A 656-nucleotide genomic window follows, 5' to 3' on the forward strand; every position below is an offset into this window, starting at 1 on the left:
GCTCAAGTTAATATTAATCGATCATTGTTTATTTATAGAAAGAATCAAATGGTTCTTTGCATTGTTCATATTTTATACAAAAATGAAATTTATCTATCAATGTTTAGTCATTCGTTATTTGAAGAGTTGTTTAAAAACATTAAAATTTTTCTATAATAATTTTTTTAAAACTTATATTTCTTTTATATTATTTTTAACGAAGTAGAATAATTCTACGTAATTATCTCACAAAAATATAATAAGAAAAAACTTTTATATTGATTCAAAATTTGACACAGTGAAAAAAGTTGCATATACAGGTATGTATATAATATATGCAACGTTTTTCCAATGTGTATGCGCTGATATAAATATGTCACTTGCAACGGTTTTTTATTTATAAAGTCATTATATTAAGACGTCTCCTATACATTATATGTTTCATCCACTCCTATTCTCGAGAAAAAATTAGAAGACAGAGTTACAAATTGAATGCACTTGGTGTTATTAGTGTAAACGAAATGTTTTTTTCGTTTACCTGGCTTGGAGATGTTTTAACAGGAATGTTTTAACGGATGTTTTTGTAATCAGTTTTTACAGCTATTTCACTATTTTACATTTGTTGTGTGTGTGTGTGTGTGTGTGTGTGTGTGTGTGTGTGTGTGTGTGTGTGTGTG

The sequence above is a fragment of the Trachymyrmex septentrionalis genome, unplaced genomic scaffold (genome assembly GCF_001594115.1).
Source record: "Trachymyrmex septentrionalis isolate Tsep2-gDNA-1 unplaced genomic scaffold, Tsep1.0 scaffold80, whole genome shotgun sequence".
NCBI classification, from domain to species: domain Eukaryota; kingdom Metazoa; phylum Arthropoda; class Insecta; order Hymenoptera; family Formicidae; genus Trachymyrmex; species Trachymyrmex septentrionalis.